This window comes from Mchenga conophoros, linkage group LG15 (assembly GCF_057382185.1).
Source record: "Mchenga conophoros isolate Kocher_MC1m ecotype Shallow Benthic linkage group LG15, M_conophoros_male_GT1.1, whole genome shotgun sequence".
NCBI classification, from domain to species: Eukaryota; Metazoa; Chordata; class Actinopteri; order Cichliformes; family Cichlidae; genus Mchenga; species Mchenga conophoros.
The window spans coordinates 38200728-38222831 of record NC_140540.1 but is presented as its reverse complement, the minus strand read 5'-3'; the positions used below and the strand labels follow the sequence as shown (position 1 = coordinate 38222831).

The 22104-nt window shown below is 38.9% G+C and overlaps 1 protein-coding gene across 1 annotated transcript in view; it reads left to right on the top strand.

The window, feature by feature from the left end:
• Positions 1-3742: 3742 nt before the first annotated feature.
• The window catches only part of hykk.2 (hydroxylysine kinase, tandem duplicate 2), a 33743-nt gene continuing 15381 nt past the window's right edge, over positions 3743-22104 (top strand). The window contains exon 1 of the mRNA XM_085247871.1: positions 3743-3813. The gene's annotated coding sequence lies outside the window, so the exon portion shown is untranslated. The remainder of the gene's footprint in view (positions 3814-22104) is intronic.

Genomic DNA, 22104 nt, shown 5'->3' with positions numbered 1-22104 from the left:
GGATGTTATATCCATGGATGTTGTCACAAGAAAGTTTGATGCTCTGATATCAGCTTATAGGCCATTACGTGAAATGAGCTGGAAAGGGATCAACATATTGTCAGGCTATTTGTGTCAGGAGGAAGGAGGGGGAATAATGTCAGAGCCATAAAAATTGTCCACCAGCAGCTTACTTACGAGAATCTGAAATGTTACAATATGCCTAGCAAAGTCGAACCTTTAATAACAAGGGTTCATGAGCTAGCATCAGTGTGAGAGTGAGAACACTCTGAAAAAATACAAAGTAGACATTTTTACAAAAAGGATGGCACAGCTGGGGGATTAGGACAGCACATTTTGTCCCACAGGCATCAGCTTGTCAGCTTTCTTCAGGCACACAGGTTGAGTTTATTCACGATGAGTCAGTCTTTACCGCCTAATGCATTTAGCCACAGGATTGATCACTAAATAAGCCAGAAAGGCGTCATGTGCACATGCACATCCACAGATTTAGCAGATCTAAGCGGGACTTTTTTACTTGCACATTTCCTTCCCTTTTTTTCTGCTTAAATGCAAAGTCAAATGGGTTCATTTAGGTGTTTTTCCCTCTGTATTCAGTGACCCTTCTATATACTAAATTGAACCTAAATTCATATGCAGGTAACCACTGCTGTGTATCAAAGGTGCCAATTTCATGTGTTATTCAGGACAAGCCAAAGGCCAAATCATGAATATACACAGAATGACAGCCGGAGTCATGATGCATTTTAATTTGTACTTCTTTCTTTTTTCACTGTTAGTGAGAAAGACAGAGAGAATATGAAGCAGTTTATGTGAGAACAGACAGCTGCTTTGTTATGCACGGCTCAAAAAAATCAAAAGGACACTTTTTTATAAGAGTAAAGCATCAAACCATTTTAACTTCTGGGATATTCATCTGGTCAGTTAAGCAGCCGAGGGGGTTGTTAATCAGTTTCAGCAGGTTGGTGTTAATGAAATTAGTAACAGGTGCACTGGAGGAAGCAACAGTGAGACAGTAGTCTGACTGATTTGGCAAGGCTAAGTGTCACTGCTGGGAGCATGAGGTAATACATGGACCATACATAGGTTGCACAGGTAGCCCAGGTCCTCCAGGATGGCACATTATACGTGCCATTGCCAGGTCTGCAGTCTTTCCCAGCACAGTGTCAAGATCATGGAAGTGATTCCAGGAGATAGACAGTTACTCTGGGAGAGCTGGACAAGGTCTTAGAAGGTCCTTAATCAATCAGAAGGACTGCAGCATCTGCTCTTTTGTGCAAGGAGGAACAGGATGAGCACTGCCAGAGCTCTACAAAAGGACCTCCAGCAGGCCACTGGTGTAAATATCTTTGACCAAGCAATCAGTAAAAGACTTCACGAGGGTGACCTAAAGAACTGGCGTGCTCTTGTAGGCACTGTGCTAACTGCCGGACTCTGTGGAGTCTCACTGGCACTTCCCATAGAATATCAGGCTTAGCAGGTTCACCACTGCTGCCCTGTACTTCACACTGAGCACATGTGACATTTGTGAATGGATCTGGAGAAGCTATAACATCGTTCAGCATAACTGCTTTGGTGGTGTATCAATGATGGTCTGGAGAGGCATATCCATCTAAGTTCTATAGGCAAGGTAATGGTATGCTGACTGCCATTAGTTCTCAGGATGAAATCCTGATCCTATGCAGGTGTAATGGGTTCTGGGGTCCTCCTGGTGCACAACATTGCCTGGCCTCATGTGGTAAAAATATGGAAGTAGGGACTTGAGGATCAAGGAGGTGATACCATTGACTGGCCCCCACACTAGCCAGGAGCTCAGTGACGCCCTGGATCAGATCTGGGAGGAAAACACATGCATGATTATGTTCTGATTTGTTGTCAAGGTGATCCTTTACGTTTTTTTTGAGCATCATATGTTTGAAACTCTGTATTGCTCATAGTATAAAAAATAGCAGGTGGCTTGACAATACATTGTTAATCATCAGGAAAATGGCACAGGTGTGCTCCAAATCATAAATTGGGAAGTAAATGTCCAAGATCAGTGTGTTAGTGGATGCTTTGCTACTGCCAGAGGGAGGCGATCAACAGAATGTGAAGACCACAACATTAACATCACAAATAAACGAACCTCGTCTAACACAATTTACAGACTGCCCACATCACAGCTACTCCAGAAACGTGTGGAAAACCACACGGGCTTATATAACAGGTGAGGTCTGGTATTGGCCCAATGACAAACCAAACATTATTTTACTCATTATCCCTGCATGTGTCAAAAGTCATGGTGGTACAACAGCAACACTAGTTTACAAAGAGTTTCCAAATTTATTCTCAAAATTTTTTGCAATTCTTGTTTTATGCAACTAACAATCCTGGGACAGGTATTCAGACTAGAGGCACACCAGGATAGGCCTTTTGATCAACTACAAATAATAATAATAATAATAATAATAATAATAATAATAATAATAATAATAATAATGACTATTTATTTAATAAAACAGGGTTAGAAAGTGCTTCACAGTTCAAATAAAAACTACATATTGAGGATAAGTGTGCATGTTAAATCAAACACACATAATCAGCCATAACGACAGACATTCACACAAACATGCACGTGTGCTTTCAAACTATGGCAGCAAATGAAGGGGGATGGATTAAGGAAATGATAACTTATAAAAATGAGTTTTCAGCATTCACTTAAAACAAATAACAGAGTCAGCCAACCTGACTGGCTGAGCAAGGCTGTTTCACAGTTTGAGTGTCACACCCTCAAAGGCACTATCACCTCTGGTTTTAAATGGGCTTCAGTGAGCTTGTACAATGTGAAGGTATAAGATATTATTGTATTTTATAATATTGCATGGTGTTTGTTGATATGATCTCAAAATGGGTGGAGGTTTTTCTTTTAGAAATCAGGATGCAGGTGGAGTGGCCAGTGCCTTCTTGAGAGAAATTTCTGGAGAAACAGCAATGGCTAGCATGAATCCAAGTCGTTCATGCCAGCCATTGCAAGGGGATGCAGATGTTACATATCTATAAAAGACTACTACATGCGAACAGGGCTGTCTCTTTCTAAAAAGAAAAAAAAAAAAGCTCCCTGGGCTCTTTAAAGCCCCTTTCTTGAATTAAAACTGGAAGATAGCGCTATCAAATATAAAGAATATGAAGACTCAGGTGCGTAATGATGAGGGATGCAGGGTAAACTAACAAACTCTGACAGACTGATGCCAGACATGCAGCAACAAAATAGCTCCAAGACTGGTCGACCAGCTGATGTTTTTCCTTTGTTGTCTACCCACTGGCTTTTGGGGAGGCAGTTGTACGCAGGTGTAATTAAATGTGTAAGAATAAAAAGGAAGAGTGAAATAAAAATTCCTAAATGAATACATTTACTTTAATACATCTATCTAGCTATATTACAAATTTAGTATTGAAAACCTAGGTCTGCTGCTATATCCTTACTGTATGTATTTCATATATGCATATTATTTAGATTTAGCAAATTTAACAATTTTATAAAAGTCAATAGAATTTTAATGTCAAAGGATGGTTTTGCTGGCCCTAAATATCCCTTTGACAGCTTTAACCAATCATTATTTATTTAAAAACAGAAACACGGTTATTTTACAACTGTTAAAATAACAGGAAATACTATATCTATAAAAAACAAAACAAAACTTGAAATAAATTGCTTCACTATAAAGCTGCTTTGGAACTTGTTTTCTTTGAGCTTTTACTTTGAAAGAACAGGAAGCAGACGCTTTTCCGCTTTTCCGTTCTCGATTTCACAAAGTTGGCATACAGAAAGCAGAGGTAGGTCTACCAGAATTTTTCCCTTTTGTTTTGCATTTGTTATTAATTACTTGGCACACGAGCAAGTTATGAACTTTTCCTAAAGCGTGCACAAGGCTGTGTGTAAGTGTGCAAAACAGACGGAGAGTGAGCTAAACATTAGGAAATGAGGATGATGAAGACTTAAAATTTATTTAAGTTAGATTCCTGAACAAATGCATGAAAAACACAATGTAGGGAGTTCATAAACACAAAGACTGCTAACATGAAACAAGCATGCAGCATGAACATATTTTTTTTACTGTTAGAAGAAGTCAAAGAAGTGGAATCAGTGAGTGAAATCCTGAATATTTCTGGTAGACTCTGATGACTTTATTAGTACTAGCTAAGGTTTCTAGCTTATGCTAAATTGGTTTATTTCAGCTATTTCAAAGGCTTATCTTAGGAATTTTCTTTTATAAAGACTGAGTCAATTTAGCAAATATAAAACATATTCTAATTGCTATTTGAGTGTGTTTTAATGGCTTAAAATTAAACACAGTCTGAATACAGCTACTAGCCTGTATTCAGCCTGTATGTAGCATATATAGCATCTATGGCTTTTTTTTGTCAAAGATGTTTTGCTGATGTTGTTTTAAGGGGACTGACAAAATATACTTGAGTAAAATATATTTTATTAAGCTAATTTAAGTTAGTGCAATTTCAAGATAAAACAGAGAAACCCCCAGCAATCAGATGACTCCCTATGAGCAAGCATTTTGGTGACAGTGGGAAGGAAAAAACTTTTTAACAGAAAGAAACATCAAACAGAACCAGGCTCAGGCAGGGCTGTGACCGCTTGGGGGTGAGGGGAGGAAGACACAACATAGACATGTTGGCAGAAATTAACATTAACTACTGATTAAATGCAGAGTGGTGTATAAACACATATGAAGTAGGAAAAAAAAGGTGAGTGAAAAAGTAACACTGATGGGTAGCCTCCAGCAGCTTAGACCTATTGAAGTGTAACTGCATAGGGAGAATTTAGGATCACCTGCTCCATCCCTAACTATGTGCTTTATCAGAAAGGAAAGTTTTGAGCCTAATCTTAAAAGTACAGAGAGTGTCTGTCGGGCTGGACAGACAGACAGAGGGTGGAGATAAAGAGTCTAGATAAATATGAGTGGCATTAAAGTAGCTGTACATAATGTTATTTCTGTGAGATGGTTATGAGTACTTTTTTCTCTAATAGTTGAAATTCGTGAAGTCATTACTAGTTAAGGATTAATGGAATGCTTGCTTAACTCAGCAGAACTCTGATCTTGCAGCCTGTCTACAGTCGTGAGAGAAACCTAGGCTTGTTCTTATTGTCTTCTTGGCTGCTGTTGGTTCTGTGGTCTCTAAAGACGATCCTACGCTGCTTCAGTAATATGTAGGTCAATCTATGACTGATAATGTTTGATATCAAGGTATGCTTTTACTGTATTGGCAGTATGTTTGGGATCATTGTCGTGTTCAAAAATGAAGACATTGCCAATCAGACGCTTTCCAGACTGTATCGAAAAAAATCAGACTGATTTTCTACATTTGCACCACTGGCTGAAATGCAGCCACGAACCATGAGAAAGCCGCCACTGCATTTTACAAATAACGATAAACTTACTATACCTCTCTTCTGTACATACTAATGACAAGAACTCTAACTACTGATTATTTTAGTAATCAAGTATTCTTTATTATAATTATTCCAACAATTAAATGCATGATTGGACAAAAAATACTTTTTGAACAAAAGATTGCATACAATTGTTTGGAAGTAACACATTTCTTTTAGCACAATCCATTCATTTCAGGAGCTCAAAAGTAATTGGACGAATAAATAACTGAACATAAAACATTTATTTCTGATACTTGGTTGAAAACCCTTTGCTGCCAATCACGCTCTGAAGTCTTGGACTCATGGACGTCACCAGATGCTGGATTTCCTCCTTTTTAATGCTCTTTCAGGCCGTTACTGTAGCTGCTTTCAGTTCCTGTTTTTTGTTGGCCTTTCTGTCCAGAGTTTAGTCTTCAACAAGTGAAATGATTGCTCAACTGGGTTAAGTTAAGGTGGCTGACTTGGCCGTTCAAGAATATTCCACTTCTTTGCTTTTAATGAATTTTTGGGTTTCTTTGGCTGTATGTTCTTGAATCGTTGAACTTGGACTTTCGACTCCCTCCACAGATTCTCTATTGGATTGAGGTTTGGAGACTGGCTAGGCCACTCCAGAACTTTGAAATGCTTTTTACGTAGCCGCTCCTTCGTTGCCTGGGTGGTGTGTTTGGGATCATTGTCATGGTGGAAGATTCAGCCACGTTTCATCTTCAGTGCTTTCACTGATGGAAGGAGGTTTTCGCCCAAAATCTCACGATAAATGGCCCCATCCATCCTTTCCGTAATACGAATAAGTCGTCCTTTCCCCTTTGTAGAAAAGCAGCCCAAAGCATAATGTTTCCACTCACATGCTTCACAGTGGGTATGGTGTTCAATTTAGCATAGGGCTGCTCAATTAATCGAATTTTAATCACGATTACGATCTGGGCTTTCAACGATCATTAAAAATGACTGAGCCGATTATTAGCCCCTCCCTCGTGCTTTACTCTCGCGCTGCTCCGTGTGGCAAATCGAGCGCACCTCTCTGCATTTCGAACACGCATCACAACAATTAAGAGGACCCGAGGGAAGCTCGGAAAGCTAAGCAGAAGTTATTTGGAGAGGAGAGTGACTGCCGTTGGTTGAAAAGAGAGGTAAAAAAAAACTTCAGTGGTGTGGAAACATTATGGGTTCGCGGAGTCAGACTTGGATCAAGTAGACATAGTGTGTAAACTTTTCTACGGTGTCATAGCTGCACCACAGAGCAACACTGCAAAGTTCACTAAACATAGATGTTTACATTTTTCATTTATTTTTTATATTGCAAACATTTGCACTGTTATCAGTATTTGCACGCTATTTTATATTATTTTTTAAAGTCATTATTCAACACATTGTTATTGTTAACCCTTTAAATCCCCGTAGAACCGGAACCGCGTAAGCTAGCGCAATAATTTGTTTTGCATATGAAACCGGAGGAGTTGTACTTACATCTTATGCCATCAGCTTGTCCTCGGTCACGGTTTCCTTCCACATTTAGCTTTGCAAAAATTGCATAAAAAGCGCTTGCAGGAACAAAACCATAATATTCCAGAAACACGCTTTGCCGATCCGATCAGCTGTTCGTAACACTTCCCACAGTGAAAAAGAGTCAACGCGAACTATCGCATGTCCGCCATTTCCTGTCAGAAACCGGAAGTGACGTCATTTTGGCGGAAAATGTAGTTTTTTACTTGTAGGCCTTAAAAGCCTATACTGGTGTTTTTATAAGTCATGTTTGACTCTATACTTTTCTGAATAGTTGCTGGGATGCTTAGAACTCGAATTGCACTGCTGGAATCAGTTTGTTTTGATGCACATGCTGTTTTCTTTGCAAATTTGCATCATAGGATTGTTTTTTGTTTTTCCTGCAGTATATAAAAATTGCTGTATCTCCAAAATAAAACTATGAAGACACTCAAAATAAATTTCCTGTGGTGGAAAACTATTTTTTTGCAACTTTTTTGTATTTAAAGTTTTGAGGGATAAGCCTCTTAAATTTCCCCAAGTAGAAATATATGTAAAAAAACAAAACAAAAACGATTTTCAATTTTTTTGTTTATTGCACTTTTTTGCAATTAATGTAATTACTATGGACTTAATGCATACATATTATTAAAATATGGGCTATAACAGTTGCATTGATGTATAGCAACTTGAAATGCTCCCAAAAATGGCACTACAGCATGTAAAAAAAAAAAAGAAAAAAAAAAAAAAGTTCTGGCGGACTTGGTTCTATGGTAGGTCTTAAAGGGTTAAATAAATATCGTCAAATATCTCAATCTCAATTTCAGTGAAAATAATCGTGATTATCATTTTTGCCATAATCGAGCAGCCCTAATTTAGCATTCTTCCCCCTCCAAACACGGCGAGTGATATTTATATCAAAGACTTCTATTTGGGTCTCATTTGACCACATGGCATTTTAATCCATGACGACGTAGTGTGTTACTAATAGTGAACTTTGTTACTGTGGTCCCAGCTCTCTTCAGGTCATTGACCAGTTCCCCTCGTGTAGTTTTGGCCAGGACAGCTGCCTCCTGCAAAGTGGCAACTTTTTGTTCATTCAGGTACAGCACTGTACGGTCAGGAACACAGTTTTTGAATTCCTCCAACAATACCAGTTCACGCAATGCGTTAAACTCTGAAACTTTGCTTGCTTGACACCACCTATCAAATAGTATCCCTTTTTCCCTTGCAAACTCAAGGAATGTTTGAGCAGTGGGGCGATCGTGGCTCAAGAGTTGGGAGTTCGCCTTGTAATCGGAAGGTTGCCGGTTCGAGCCCCGGCTTGGATAGTCTCGGTCGTTGTGTCCTTGGGCAAGACACTTCACCCGTTGCCTACTGATGGTGGTCAGAGGGCCCGGTGGCGCCAGTGTCCGGCAGCCTCGCCTCTGTCAGTGCGCCCCAGGGTGGCTGTGGCTACAATGTAGCTTGCCATCACCAGTGTGTGAATGTGTGTGTGAATGGGTGGATGACTGGATATGTAAAGCGCTTTGGGGTCCTTAGGGACTAGTAAGGCGCTATATAAATACAGGCCATTTAACATTTACCATTCCTCAGGGTCCTGAAACGCTGCCTGTAGGCTTCAGGCACCAACTCATAGGCTCTGAGTATAGCGCTTTTGACATTGTCATACACAAGACTGTCCTCGATAGTGAGAGCTGTGCATACTTCCTGTGCCTTACCAATTAATTTGCACTGAAGCAAAAGGGACCAAACCTCCTTGGGCCAATGTAAAGCCATAGCAATGCGCTCAAACGCATTAAAATAGGCCTCCACCTCAGTCTCCCTGAATGGTGGAACTAGGGCAATGTTTTTGCCTACATCGAATGTCGGCGGTGCACGAGCAGGGGGAGAATTATCTGAAGGATTACTATTGTTATCTTCATCCTTCACTGAAGATGGAGCAGAAGGCTCAGGAGACAATTTGTTAGCTTGCAACTCCAGCTGACGCAACCTAATAGATGTCTCAGCTTCTAGCTGCCGACACTTTAGCTTGAACTCAAGCTCATCCTTACGTTCCCTTTCTTTGGCCTCAAGTTCAAGACGAGCTAAACGTACCTTTAAGCGTGCACTAACACTGGGATTACTGGATTCGACAGAGAAGGGCTCAAACCGTGGAAGAGAGGCTGGTGGCTTTCCCTCACCTGGTTTGACCACTGTAGGTGTCCCCGCCCCCTCCTCAGCACAAACCTCAGGCTGATCAGAGGTTTCGAGGTCTGACGCGTCATCCCCCGAGTCCACGTCTAAAGGGAACACACCTTTCCCAACCAACCCACTGACAACAAGAGACTTTAACTCGCTCTTCTTCATAGACTTAGCCACAGGGATTTCATAATGCGCGGCAACGGCAAATAAATCTTCCTTCCTACATGCATCAAGCTGGTCTAATGCAGGCTTAGCTATAAAATCACCCAGGCTAAACTGTGCCATATCCAAAATTAATCCCGGACGAGCCCCAACTTATGTTACGCCCCCCCTTGAAAACGAAGTGTTGACTGGAGTGAGGGGTAACACAAAGTGAAAGAGAACACATGAACTACTGGAGAATAGATGTCATTTAAACGTGATTTATTGCCCAAAACTACTACAGTAAAAATAAACACAGGGAAGCTCTTTTCTTCAGGGTCTCCAAGGCCAAAACAACAAACAAAACACCCCCTTTAGCTAAAAATCAAACCAAGTACTCACTAACCAAAACAAAATACAATGGCTGAGCTCCCTGTCTAACCAAAAACAGGAGAAAACAGTTGAAACCAAAATGGCAGAGAACCCCTACCTGCTTCCACAATGATGAACTAATTAACACAATAAGGGCACACCTTTGCTTACAATAAAAGAAAGAAAACCAAAGTTCCACAGAGTTTAAGTTCTCACACACATACACACTAAGGCCCGCTGCCCTAAACACTACAGCTCACAGCTCTGGCAAAAATGGGGAAAGTGGCAGGGGTGTGGCAGTTTAGGATGGCAGACTATATGCCGTGGCTGACGAGCTGGAACACACCTCAGCTGTGGCTCATGAGGCAGACCTGCAACACAAGAAAAGGAGAAAAAAAACCTCTTCTACAGAGGGAGAGCCACTAGAGGTCAGCGACCGTAACAACGATATAGATTTGAAAATTTGCGATAACGATATAACTGACGATATAATTGACGCAAAACAAAATACAACTCTACAACTTTATTAGTGGGGAAAAAACCCCATCAATTTCTTTTTGTTTAAACAAGCAGCTGTTTATTTTAACGTGCATTACAGCCTCACAAAATTCAACAGTGGTTATACTATGAATGAATGCGTATTCATAATGATACGTATGAAGCGCCTTGAGGCGACTTTTGTTGAGATTTGGCGCTATATAAATAAAATTGAATTGAATTGAATACTGTTATATACATGGTTATCCATAATCATGTATATCCACAAAACTTAAGAGGTGCTTTGCAACAAAAGTGCAGTGTGCGAAATCAATAAGTCAAATAATAATATTGCACAAACTCTTGAGTAAAAACAAAACAAACAAAAACATAGATAAATTATGCTACTGCTCCCAGAAGTTTTTCTACATTTCAACTTTTAAGATTATTTGCCAGAAACACTAACATGTTCACAGATGCGGGCTTAAGGGAGGACCTTTGACAAGTTACATTTCCACCTGTGCTGAACAACCTTTCAGATGCAGAGCTAGTTGCTGGAATGCAGAGGTATTTCCTAGCTAATCTGCTGATGTGGGGAAAATTTACTGTGTGAACTTTCCACCACGAAAGAGGATCACACTCACTGTCTGCTGGTGGACTATTCACATAACTGCTCAGTTCAGATGATAACCTCTCTGCAGTTACCTCTTTCTTGCCACTAACTGGTCCCTTCAAAAAACTCCCAGCATCATATGTTTGAAACTCTGTATTGCTCATAGTATAAAAAATAGCAGGTGGCTTGACAATACATTGTTAATCATCAGGAAAATGGCACAGGTGTGCTCCAAATCATAAATTGGGAAGTAAATGTCCAAGATCAGTGTGTTAGTGGATGCTTTGCTACTGCCAGAGGGAGGCGATCAACAGAATGTGAAGACCACAACATTAACATCACAAATAAACGAACCTCGTCTAACACAATTTACAGATTGCCCAAAGGAACAGCTTGACAATGGGAGAATGTGGTGGAGACTGGTTCTGTGTTCGTGCTAAATGCTAGCTAAACTCATCAAATATTCCCTATCATGATAAATCATTTGTCCAACAATAATCCAGAGTTTGATATTTAGTCTAGTGTAACATATTTCTAAACTCCTTACCCATTTAATTGCACACCCCCAGCTGAGCCAAACCAGCAGCAGTTACTGCGCCTGACAAGCTTTCCAGTTGACAGCTTTTATATAATTACTTTACTACATGAAGCATAGTATTTTTGCTCACAATTTCAGAAATGTTATCACAATTTTAGACATTTTTTTTATCCATTGCATTTAAATCTTGCATGTACAACACAGATTTGTACATGCACGTGTCTTCATTGTGGACAGTGCACTTTTTTTATGTGTGTGAGAAGTGGATGGAAAGACAAGACCATGAAGGAGGTTTTTTTTGGGGGGGTGGTATAGTACTGGTGGAGGTGTGTGTGCGTGTGTGTGTGTCAATCATTCACGACAAGAGGGCTAGTGTGTGCATGTTTTTTGTCTGTGCAGTAACAATGAGAAAACCTTGAATGTATTTTAATGGGTGTGTGTGCGTGCCATGATAACTGACAATTGTGTGTGTATTTCTCTTTGATGTCCCTTTTTTTCCCTCCTCCATCCACCACCTACTTCAAAGCAGAGTGCTCCAATCTCTGTTGCCAGTGGATACCCTTATACATAACTTTATACTGTCACTTACACCAGACTATTTAATTGTACTTTCAACATGGGTCTCAAATTAAAACCAGTAAAGGGAAACTGAATGCATATAAACGCATCCTATCTGCAACTGGTGCTCCTTAATAATTTAACAGTATCTCACTAATAGTAAATACACCTTATTAATATAATGTTTAACAAATTCCTTCCCTCTACTGTAACAAAGAGATAGATGTAAGGATATAGCTTGAGTGTTTGTAATTCTATAATATATAATATTATATATATAAATGTCTTCGTTTCACATCACCGTGTCTTGAAATAATACTAGAAAGAGATTCTGAAAGAATAAAGGACTGGCAATAGGTTCAAGTGGCTCTGTCAGAATCTTGAGAAGACTAAGCCTGGCCCCGGGGACTTTTGGAATAAACATTTTATAACCACTTTTAGAAAAGGAAACACAATAGCAGCCAGAGGACAATCTGATTATTAGGATCACTATGCAAATGTGTACTTGAGCGAGGCATTCATATCCTCGCCATCTTTTTGTAGAAGAGGCTTGGAAAGTGAGAAGAACACTTCCTTTAGGGCATCTGTATCACTCAGCCAGCACGCTAATATTGGTGCCTTTACAGTAAATATCTCCCATTTCTCCCAAATACACACAAACACATGAAAATATACACTAAATATATATATCTCAGTCATGTGGAATGTTTGTTATGGCAACAAGACATATAGTGGAATGTGTTGTAATTGATGTAATTGGGGTGTTTGCTACTAATTTTGTATACATTACACACAAATCCCTGTGAGAAGATGAGATATACATCACTCTAAGTTATTTTTTTCCATAATGTGTGCTGGTACTTTCTTCATTTTCAGTCCATGTTCTTTTTTTCTGTCCTAAAAACACTGTCATCATTGCCCCAAGACTCTGCTAGGCTATTAGATATGGCCTAAAGGCGAACATGTAACAGGCTTTTATCAGTGTTGGAACTGTGAACACTTCAGTGTTATACAGCATAGTGCATGGCAATAATGAAATTTGAAATAATTGTCTTACAAAGGATTTTATTGCACTTTTCATGAAGAACTGGCTCAGTTTTGTGTCCTTGGCCCACGACAGACATGTCAATATAGAAATTAAGTTAGAGAATTTAAAGCCTCAAAGCCTGGTAACCTCAGTAGCACTCTGTGTGCATTTTTAGAGGACCCTACACATTAAACCACAGCAAATATAAAAATGTTAATTGTCAGTCATGGTGCTAAAATTACCACTCATTCGTAGTTTACACAGGAACCACTATAGAGGTGTTAAATTAACAATTTTAAGAGAGTTAATATTGTCATGCCATTAGTATTACCTAACAAATGCTTTGCTTGCAAAACATTAACACATATCTAACAAAATAGATTAAAAAAAACCCCCAAAAGAAACCAAACTTATAAAATAGAGTAATATAACTCTCTATAGAGTCAATTTCACAAAAATGAAATGTAAAGATGCTTTTAGTCTCTGTTATTTTAGGTTACACTGGGCAAAGCAGTTCCTGTTCTCAGCCACACTTTTCTCTCTTAAAGCACTAAAATTCTACCCCCCCCCCCCCCCCCCCACACACACACAAAAAGAAATGTATTAATGGTAATTTTCATCTTCAAGGTCCCGTAGTTGTTGTTAAGGTTCAAAATATTGGGGATGGAGACAAGAGAAAAAACCACAATAACAACACTGGTCCGGCCGGGTTGAGTCAAACGATGATTTAATGATCACACACGTGGGAGATGGACACTGATGCAGACAGCCTCAAAATCTCAAAATGGTGGAGCATTGCTCAAACTTTTATAACCTCTGGTGCCTCCACCTTATCATAAAAAGCCTAAACATTCACATGCTCTCTCTCACACAGCGCCTAAGCTACGACCTTGGCTCCCTGTTTATCTGCTCCTGCTGAAATGGGGCAGAAAACTCCAGCACACTCTGTTCTCTTCTACTCAGACAAATTAGACAATAACCTTCTGCGAACAGTATTTCTTATAACTCAGCAATATAATGCATCATAAAACAATATCATTCATTCACAACAAGTCAGCAATTTAATGTAATGCAAATCAGTTTAACTAATGCAATAGTTATCAGCTTCTTCTAATTCAGGAGAATAATGCAAACTAAAACTACATAATAATTCACAATCTTTAATTAGGGGTATAACATGGCATAAAATAATATCATAATTTTACATTGTGAAGATATAAAGGGTATTTTTAGGAAATCAAACATGCAAATTTACAACTGGCTTATGTGACTGTCTTTTGCCCTTATATGCTATCGATATGTCTGTGCACCATTGTCACCAGCACAAATTCTAAGTACATTCGTTACACTTAAACCCCAAGCCTTTTTCATATGCACTATGTATCGTCACATTTAATATGTGCTTAGCACTTTGATTTCATGCTGTCAGCTGTCAGAGCACCTTAGATGAACCTGACTGGCTCAGTCCTGATAATTCTTTGCTTATAGAGCATCTGTGTTCTTTGTCCTAATGTTTCTAGACAAAAATAAAATAATGATAGAAGATAATACAAGTGAATCTGCCTAATTACAGCTTTTTAGTTAATTTGTGTTAAATTATGATATTTTATGATGTGCTCATGTACGCACATGGACACACATGTCCATAGCAACTGGGAATATTGCTGCAACACAAGAGCACAATCCCTAAATAGCGCTGATGAGTGTGGTGATGTTTTTTCAGTGATTTACAAAAGTTTAACTGTTTTGTAAATACGTGAGCCATCAGTTCATTTCAATATGACATGCTCAATCTGAATTTGTGTGGGTCCAACACTAGAAACAGCTCACAGCTCATTAGAGGATGGCGAAAACTGTCCATGGTCCTGAAATTATACCTGTTTGATTTATTTAATATTTTACTGTTCATTTGATTGTAATAAAGCTTTATTAAGTTAAATTATGTTTTTCTTTAAGTTTATTGACACAAATGCATTGGTTTAAACTATTCAAACTGAAAACACTGGAATGAATCAGTTATTACACACGATCTTTTTGCCGTGCTGTCTTTGCAAATAGTGATAGTAGTGATAATAATCTTTTGTTTTTTTTATTAAATGCCTAACAAGGGCCATAGAGAGCTGCTGAAGCAGAAAAAAACTAAAACGCTGATATGAAAAATGAATTACGATTTATACTAGACATTAGTTCATAAGTGTTACATTATCTGTAGCCGTTCTTGCGTTTGTGTCCATCTTCGGCCTTGAGTCTCCTTGTTTTCTGTCTACATGTCATACATTGTTGAAGGTTTATTTTAAAAAATGACAAAGGAGGGAAATACAATAAAATACTAAGGATAAAAAACAGATAGTGGACAGAACATAAATGATATATCCACTGACTTATCCAGAATAAAACCAATGGGGAAGATTATTTAAATAAACACTTCAAACATCTCACATGCGTGCATACATACATAGGACACATGCAGTAACACATTAACACTGGATTTGTCAGGATCCGAGAAATTAACTCCAATTACTTCTTCATCCTTTTGTTGTCCTGTTCCCATCTTTTTTTTTTTTTTTAAGATGTGTCTAATTCCATCAAATTCAAACTGAGATAACATCCTTCTTAAAATTTTTTCTCAGTTCAACATTCGATATGTTTCATGGGAGATTTGCACATGACTAGTCATTCTATTTTATTTACATTTTACACAATTTCCCAACTCATTGGACCTTTATGGGTTTGTAGAACGTATAATTTATTCCTGTGCTTCCTCTTCCTTGGTCTGAATTGCCATGTTATTTGTTGTGTCTATACTTAAAACATACACTTGAGAATTGTATTTGTCAGACTATAACAAGCTGTAGTAGATTACTGATTTGGTCGTCTTACTTGTGACCCATTAGTGATGCTCTTGACTGGGTTCTGAATTAGTAAAATTAACTGGCTTTTATAAAAATTGTGCACTGTTAATAGAATACCCACAAAACTTTCCACTCCCACTGGTGGTGCCTTATGGTATGCTGCCTTGCTCAAGAAATTTGTACCTTAAAGTGGAAGAAGAGCTCAACTAACACTACCACTATTAAAATAAAGTGCTAACTGCTTACTTAATCTAATAATCCAAGAAGGTCATGGCCTCATCCTCCGACTAGCAGGCTCAGTAAACAGTGAGTATGTAATTACTAGGGGTGCAACGATATTCGTATCGATATTGAACCGTTCGATACAGTGCTTTCGGTTCGGTACGCGTATGTATCGAACAATACAACATTTGTAATTTATTTTATCAACTTTCCTTCTGACGATGCTGTCTGTGTGGAGCGCTCAGTGAATCTGCGTTCGACTACTCCGCCTAGGCTGCACTGTCGAGCGCAGATCCACTGAGCGCTCCACACAGACAGCATAGTCAGAAGGAAGAGCACAGGGCACCTCCCCCACCCTCATTCAGATCTGGCGTTTGGAATTATTTTGGTTTTCATGTGACGTATGACCCTGAAGGTAAGCGAGTCATGGACTAAAGTAAAACAGTATGTTGGATGTGCCATGCAATGCTCAATTACATGGGTGGGAACTAGTGTGTTAGCGCAGTTAGCTCGTTAACGTGTTGGCCGTCTAGCCCCATGCACGGGGCGATCGGCGGTAGCTCGTTAACGGAGATTTGCCATGTTGTGGTGTTAAGGTCATTTCAACGAGATTAACCTGAAAGCACTAGTGGGAACACAACGAATATGACTGCACATTTACGCCGACATCATCCTAGTGCAAAGACAAGTGGAAGCAGACAAAAAAAAGCAAGCATGCTACTAACTTTAGCCGAGTCATTTAGACAGCTGTTAGCACATGATTCTCCTTATGCTGCTGAGAATATAACCCAGAAGAAGCGGATAGTATAGCTTTTATTTTGGAAAGAGACATTTCTCTGTAATAAACTCTCTTTTCCAAAGATGCATGATTCCTCAATCAGATACAGGGCTTGCAATATCGCTAGCCTGACGTCCTGGGGCTAGCGATTTTTTCAGTCGGGCTACCAAAATCTATCTCTTCCCTGCCCGTCGGGCTATTGTAAGAAGGAAAAATATATGTCAATGCTTTTGCATTCTTTCAGAAATGTAGCTGGGTAATTATGTCATTGGCATCGGTGAGCCACTGTCAATATGTGACATATTGAAGTCGCGTTTGAATTTGCGCTTGTTTTTTTGCTTTCACTTTGCAATCGTGCGAACTGTGTATAGAGAGCGACAGCACTGATCTGTGAGTGATGATAATTTGTGCACCAATTCCTCTGACATCGTCTTATTAATCGTTAGCTTACTATGCAAACATGACAAGTGAAATCTCCCGCAGCAAGCTTAAACATGTGAGAGGTTGATCGTGCAGAGAATCGCTGAGCTTATGTGAGTGTGTGTGTAAAAGCAGCAGGATTTATATTTGACTACGATGACCTGGATGACTGAGAACCTTCACAGACAGATATATATTTTAGTTCTGCTGAGTCAAATAAGACAGGTCAGGGTGAAGAAGTGACAGCCAAAGAAAAGCTTACCACAAAACGGAGAAGTTATGACAAATCAGACTATAAGGCAAAAAGAAAGTGCAGCTTTATGGTTTCATGGACAAAAGAATTTCTGTGGCTGCAATATGACAAGCTAAATAACCAGGGCTGCACATAAGTGGTCCGCAGGTGCGCATTCGCTGTCAAAATAAAAAACACGCACAAGGGTTAGGGTTAAATTTAAAAACTGTACTTTTGAGTTAAAATATATATTTATAATTTTAATAAATTACAAATTAAAAAGGCATGAACATTTTTTTTGTATCGAAAAAATATCGAACCGTGACACCAAAGTATCAAACCGAACCGAACCGTGAATTTTGTGTATCGTTGCACCCCTAGTAATTACATACTGATATCTACTAGAGTGATATAAAATGGCTACAAATATTCAATAACCTGCATACATTGAAATAAGTAAATAATAAATCCCAGTAAAATAGACGAGACCTGTAAATGCAAAGGGAAACATACTGTACTACCTAATCTGTTGAGTGTTACCTTCTTCAACACAGACCTGCTTTCTGTTTTCATATCTACAAAAAGTTACATCTTACTTCTATGCATTATATTATTTATGTAATCTACTTAATGTTAAAAACTAAATGTCTGTTTTTAGTGGATCTTAATTAGTTATTGGTATAGTTATTTATCTTTATTATACTACTATTATACTACTTTATTAACATCCTTCTTAAAATTTTTTCTCAGTTCAACATTCGATATGTTTCATGGGAGATTTGCACATGACTAGTCATTCTATTTTATTTACATTTTACACAATTTCCCAACTCATTGGACCTTTATGGGTTTGTAGAACGTATAATTTATTCCTGTGCTTCCTCTTCCTTGGTCTGAATTGCCATGTTATTTGTTGTGTCTATACTTAAAACATACACTTGAGAATTGTATTTGTCAGACTATAACAAGCTGTAGTAGATTACTGATTTGGTCGTCTTACTTGTGACCCATTAGTGATGCTCTTGACTGGGTTCTGAATTAGTAAAATTAACTGGCTTTTATAAAAATTGTGCACTGTTAATAGAATACCCACAAAACTTTCCACTCCCACTGGTGGTGCCTTATGGTATGCTGCCTTGCTCAAGAAATTTGTACCTTAAAGTGGAAGAAGAGCTCAACTAACACTACCACTATTAAAATAAAGTGCTAACTGCTTACTTAATCTAATAATCCAAGAAGGTCATGGCCTCATCCTCCGACTAGCAGGCTCAGTAAACAGTGAGTATGTAATTACTAGGGGTGCAACGATATTCGTATCGATATTGAACCGTTCGATACAGTGCTTTCGGTTCGGTACGCATATGTATCGAACAATACAACATTTGTAATTTATTTTATCAATTTTCCTTCTGACGATGCTGTCTGTGTTGAGCGCTCAGTGAATCTGTATTCGACTACTCCGCCTAGGCTGCACTGTCGAGCGCAGATCGACTGAGCGCTCAACACAGACAGCATAGTCAGGAGGAAGAGCGCAGGGCAAGCTAGCGAGACAGAAGTTAAGCTCTACTTGCAACAGGCAAATTGAACCTCATTCAGATCTGGCGTTTGGAATTATTTTGGTTTTCATGTGACGTATGACCCTGAAGGTAAGCGAGTCATGGACTAAAGTAAAACAGTATGTTGGATGTGCCATGCAATGCTCAATTACATTGGTGTGAACTAGTGTGTTAGCGCAGTTAGCTCGTTAACGTGTTGGCCGTCTAGCCCCATGCACGGAGCGATCGGCGGTAGCTCGTTAACGGAGATTTGCCGTGTTGTGGCGTTAAGGTCATTTCAACGAGATTAACCTGAAAGCACTAGTGGGAACACGACGAATATGACTGCACATTTACGCCGACATCATCCTAGTGCAAAGACAAGTGGAAGCAGACAAAAAAAAGCAAGCATGCTACTAACTTTAGCCGAGTCATTTAGACAGCTGTTAGCACATGATTCTCCTTATGCTGCTGAGAATATAGCCCAGAAGAAGCGGATAGTATAGCTTTTATTTTGGAAAGAGACATTTCTCTGTAATAAACTCTCTTTTCCAAAGATGAGTGATTCCTCAATCAGATACAGGGCTTGCAATATCGCTAGCCCGACGTCCCGGAGCTAGCGATTTTTTCAGTCGGGCTACCAAAATCTATCTCTTCCCTGCCCGTCGGGCTATTGTAGGAAAAATATATGTCAATGCTTTTGCATTCTTTCGGAAATGTAGCTGGGTAATTATGTCATTGGCATCGGTGAGCCACTGTCAATATGTGACATATTGAAGTCGCGTTTGAATTTGCGCTTGTTTTTTTGCTTTCACTTTGCAATCGTGCGAACTGTGTATAGAGAGCGACAGCACTGATCTGTGAGTGATGATAATTTGTGCACCAATTCCTCTGACATCGTCTTATTAATCGTTAGCTTACTATGCAAACATGACAAGTGAAATCTCCCGCAGCAAGCTTAAACATGTGAGAGGTTGATCGCGCAGAGAATCGCTGAGCTTATGTGAGTGCGTGTGTAAAAACATTTCAGTTCTGCTGAGCCAAATAAGACAGGTCAGGGTGAAGAAGTGACAGCCAAATAAAAGCTTACCACAAAACGGAGAAGTTATGACAAATCAGACTATAAGGCAAAAAGAAAGTGCAGCTTTATGGTTTCATGGACAAAATAATTTCTGTGGCTGCAATATGACGAGCTAAATAACCAGGGCTGCACATAAGTGGTCCGCAGGTGCGCATTCGCTGTCAAAATAAAAAACACGCACAAGGGTTAGGGTTAAATTTAAAAACTGTACTTTTGAGTTAAAATATATATTTATAATTTTAATAAATGACAAATTAAAAATGCATGAACATTTTTTTGTATCGAAAAAATATCGAACCGTGACACCAAAGTATCAAACCGAACCGAACCGTGAATTTTGTGTATCGTTGCACCCCTAATATATATATATATATATATATATATATATATATATATATATATATATATATATATATATATATATATATATATATGTGTGTATATACATACATACATATATGCTTAATCTGACTTTATAATTAACTTACCTATTGCAAAAAAAAAAAAAACGTACCTATTGCAATGTGCAGGCGATGTCCAAAGCATGAAAGTCTGGTCCAGTTGTTGAGTGCGACGGCTTTCACAATGTTGGCCCCGTTGCCTGTCGTCACACACACTTGTTTTTCCTCCTAAAGATTCCACGAGCTGAGGAACTCTTTTAACCCTTTAAGACCTACCATAGAACCAAGTCCGCCAGAGCTTATATTATATTTTTACATGCTGTGGAGCCATTTTTGGGAGCATTTCAAGTTGCTATACATCAATACAACCATTATAGCCCAGATTTTAATAATATGTATTCATTAAGTGCATAGTAATTACATAAATTGCAAAAAAGTGCAATAAACTACAAAAAAATTTAAAATCGTTTTTGCTTTTTTAACATATATTTCTAGTTAGAGAAATTTAAGAGGCTTATCCCTCAAAACTGTAAATACAAAAAAGTTGCACAAAATAGTTTCCCACCACAGGAAATTTATTTTGAGTGTCTTCATAGTTTTATTTTTGAAATACACCAATTTTTATACACTGCAGGAAAAACGAAAATAAATATTATACTGCAAATTTGCAAAAAAGCAGCATATGCATCAAAATAAACTATTTCCAGCAGTGCAATATGAGTCCTAAGCATCCCAGAAACGACACAGAAAGTCATAAAGTCAAAGATAACTTTTAAAAAGACCAGTATAGGCCCTGAGGCCCTGATGGTAAAAAAGACTACATTTCCGCAAAAATGACATCACTTCCGGTTTCGGGCAGGTAATGGCGGAAATGCAAAAGTTCGCGCTGACATCTATTCCAACGTAGGAAGTGTTATGAACAGCTGATCGGATCGGAAAAGCGTGTTTCTGGAATATTATGTTTTTGTTCCTGCAAGCGCTTTTTATGCAGTTTTTGCAAAGCTTTATGTGGAAGGAAACCGTGACCTAGGACAAGCTGATGGCATAAGATGTAAGTACAACTCCTCCGGTTTCATATACAAAAAAATTTTTTGCGCTAGCTTACGTGGTTGCAGTGCTACCGGGATTTAAAAATAGTTACGCAAAATGGAGCGTGTCCGCTCCGATCGGCTCTAAAGGGTTAAGACTCTGGCTATATTTTCCCCAGTATGGTCCTCGGGGAAAAAACTTGTTTCGAGGCACGTGTTTTGTAGCTTCCAGTCTTTGTCCACGTAATGTATTGTGAGGCTCATGTAGGGGTCTGATGTTCGGCTTGACCACATGTCCGTGGTGGACGCAAAAAACTCCACCGAAGATAATGCATTTGACACCTCAGTACGGATCTCTTCATATTAGGGCTGCCACGATTAGTCGACTAATCACGATTACGTCGACTATCAAAATCGTCGACGACTGATTTAATAGTTGACACGTCGTTTGAAGCTTTGTAAGATCTCAAAAGACGCAGGAATAAGTAGTAGGATTTAAGAGTGTAATAATGGACTGAAACAGAAGATGGCATGTACAAGGATGCCAGCTGCCGTTAAACCCCGAAGAAGAAGAAGCTGTGTCCCAGAATTCATAGCGCAGCCCAGCTCAGTTTCCAACAATGGCGGCAGCTAGTTAGTTTTAATATTACTCTTATTATTCTTTCTGGGTCACAAAATAAACGTTTAGCATATTTTCAGGCGAGAATGTAACTGCGTAAACCTCAAATATCTGCT